Source organism: Mus caroli, chromosome 12, assembly GCF_900094665.2.
Source record: "Mus caroli chromosome 12, CAROLI_EIJ_v1.1, whole genome shotgun sequence".
Lineage (NCBI taxonomy): Eukaryota > Metazoa > Chordata > Mammalia > Rodentia > Muridae > Mus > Mus caroli.
In genome coordinates, this window is record NC_034581.1 from 88,539,444 (window position 1) to 88,543,071 (window position 3,628).

Sequence of the window (3,628 nt, forward strand, 5' to 3'; positions counted from 1 at the left end):
TTTAAATAAAGGAACTTATTCCATTCAATTATGTACAGAAAAAATATGTAGAATATATACAATTTAGCCATGTGTTGAATTTGTTCAATAATTTTGAGCGAATACCTACATGTGCCATTATTTTAGGACCATGGAAATCTGGCCTTTGTCCATGCCTTCAAATCATCTCATGCTGCTTTTACAACAGCAATGTTGGTATAGATATTTTTTCTCTTACAAAAATATGTAGAGTTCATGGATTTACATATCATTTTTGTACAGACGTCATGCTTAAATTTTCTGTACCACTCCAATTATAGTGTATGTGCTTTTATTAACAATTACAATCCAAATGCTGCCTCCCCTCATAAAGTCCCACCCCTGTCCCCCAACCTTTTCTCCTCTGAGAGTGTAGGAACCTTGTGTATCCCTGCACGCTGGCACATCAAGTCTCTGTCAGATTGGTCCATCCTTTCCCACTGAGGTCTGACAAGGCAGCTGTGAAGACTAAGCTGCCTATCTGCTACATATGTGCCCTGGACATAGTTCCACCAGTGTGTGTTCTTTGATTGAATTCAGAGCTCATAAGGGTCCAGGTTTGTTTATTCTGTTCTTCCTATGGGGTTCACATCCATTTCAGGGCCTTCAATCCTTTCCTAACTCTTCCACAAGTGTCCCCAACCTCCATATAATGTTTGGCTCTGGATTTCAGTCCCCTGATAAGTAAAGCCTCTTAGAGGACAGTTATGATAGTATCATTAATAATGTTAGGGACTGATACTTGCCCATGGGATTGATTTTGAGTTGGGTTGGTTATTGGTTGGCCTTTCCTTCAGTCTCTGATAAATCCCTGTCTTTCTTTTAGATAGAATAAATTTGGGATCAAAAGTTTTGTGGGTAGCTTGTTTTCCTTTTCACTTCATTGGGGGTCCTGCCTAGCTTAAGGAGGTAGCCTCCTCAGATTCCATGTTCACACTCCTAGGCATCTCAGCCTTGGTCACCTGCATTGACTCCTGGAATCTTCCCTTATCCCAGGTCCCTAGGACTTCTACCAAGATATTTTATATTATCTTTGGCCCTGGAAAAGCCTGTTTTCCCCATAATTTCTTTCCTCTGCCCATTTATCATTTGTATAACAAGAGCTACTGATTTCTTTGAGTTAATTTTATATCCAGCCACTTTGCTGATGTTGTCTATCACTTGTAGGAGTTCTCTTGTAGAACTTTGGGCATCATTTATATATGATAACACCATCTGTGAATAGTGATACCTTGACTTCTTCCTTTTCAAATTATACATCTTTGATCTCCTTTGTTTTCTTGTTGATCTAATTAGAACTTCAAATACTATATTGGAGAGATAGGTAGAGGGTGGATAGCCTTGTCCTGTCCCTGATTTTAGTGAGATTGCTTTACATACTTTCAAGTGTACATGATTAAAGTTTGGCTTTTGCACATAGCCTATTGGAAATATACTTTGCTGTTTTTACTTTCTTGTGTTTGGGATACTCTTTGCATTTACTTCTAGAAGTAAATTTGTTTGGGTATTTCTGCTGAAATGTTAACTTTTCTACTTGGTATATTGTATACCTTATGCCATTATAAATGGTTCAAAACAAAAATTTACTCAGTCAATTTCCTATGCTCCAAATTGTGCACTTATTTATATGCTAAAATCTTTGTTTTATCCTGTGTGAGACTATGCACTAACTTTTTACATATGATGTCCCAGCATAAAACAGATACTAATATAGCCATTTCTATTATGTTAATATTACCAATCCATGAGCATGGGAGATCTTTCTATACTCTGATGTCTCCTTCAACTTTTTTTTTCAGACATCCAGGTCTTTCACTTGCCTGGTTAGTTACTCCAAGATATTTTATATTATTTGTGGCCTTTGTGAAGGATGTTATTTCCTTGATTTCTTTCTCAATCTGTTTATTGATTATATAAAGGAGGAATATTGAGTTTGTTAGTTAATTTTCTATTACTTTGCTAAAGGTGTTTCTCAGCTGTAGGAGTTCTTTGGTAGGGGTTTTGGGTCACTTAGTTATACTATCATATCATCTGTGAATAGCGATACTAGTTTTTTCTTTTCAATTTTTTATCCACTTCATCTATTTTAGTTGTCTTATTGCTCTACTTAGAACTTCAAGTTTGTCTTAGTCAGGGTTTCTATTCCTGCATAAACATAATGACCAAGAAGCCAGTTGGGGAGGAAAGGATTTATTCAGCTTACACTTCCATGTTGCTGTTCATCACCAAAGGAAGTCGGGACTGGAACTCAAGCAGGAGCTGATGCAGAGGCCATGGAGGGATGTTACTGTCTTGCTTTTCCTGGCTTGATCAGCTTGCTTTCTTATAGAACCCAAGATTACCAGCCCATGGATGCCACTACCCTCAATGGACCCTTCCACCTTTGATCACTAACTGAGAAAATGTCTTACAGCTGGATCTCATGAAGGCATTTCCTCAACTGAAGCTCCTTTCTCTGTGATAACTCCAGCCTGTGTCAAGTTGACACAAAACTAGCCAGTTCAAAGTTCTATATTGAAGAGCTATGGAGAAAACAGCCTTTCCTTGACCCCGATTTTAGTGTAATTGCTTTAAGTTTCTCTCCATTTAATTTGATGTTGGCGTTTGGTTGTTGCCTTTATAGTATTTGGGTATGTACCTTGTGTCCCTGATCTCTCCAAAGTTTTTAACATAAATGGTGTTGGATTTTTCAAAAGCTTTTTTTGTTTGTTTGTTTGTTTGTTTGGAGACAGGGTTTCTCTGTACAGCCCTGGCTGTCTTGGAACTCACTCTGTAGAGCAGGCTGGCCTCAAACTCAGAAATCCACCTGCCTCTGCCTCCCAAGTGCTGGGATTAAAGGCATGTGCCACCACACCCAGTTCAAATGCTTTTTAGTATCTCAAGTTATTATTATGTGTTTTTTTTTCTTTTCTAAATATGTTTACATGGTGGATTTCATTGATGGATTTTCATATATTGAACTATCCTTGTATCCCTGTATACTTGATCTTGGTGGATGATGTTTTTGGTGTATTCTAGGATTCAGTTTGCAAGCATTTTATTGAGCATTTTTGTGTCAATGTTAATAAGGGAGCTTGGTCTGAAGTTCCATTTCTTTGTTGAATTTTTTGTGTGGTTTAAATATTGGGGTGACTATGGCATTATAGAATGAGTTTGGCAATATTCCTTCTGTTCCTGCTTTGTGGAAGAGTTTGAGGAATACTGGTATTAACTCTTCTTTGTAAGTATTAACATAGTAAAAATGACCATCTTACAAAAAGCAATCTACATATAATGCAATTCCCATCCAAATTCCAACACAATTCTTTACAGTCTCTGAAAGAACATTTCTCAACTTCATATAGAAAAATCAAACAAACAAATCTTGTACAATAAAAGAACTACAGGATGTATCACCATTCCTGACCTCAAGCTGTACTGCACAGTAATAGTAATAAAATCTGCATGGTTTATGTTTCTATTGGTTTAGAAATGTTTCTATTGGTATAGAAACAGATAGTTTGATGAATGGAATTGGATTAAGACCCAAATATAAACCCACACATCTACAAATACTTGAGTTTTTTCTTCTTCTTCTTCTTTTTTTTTTTTTTTTTTTTTTTTTTTTTTT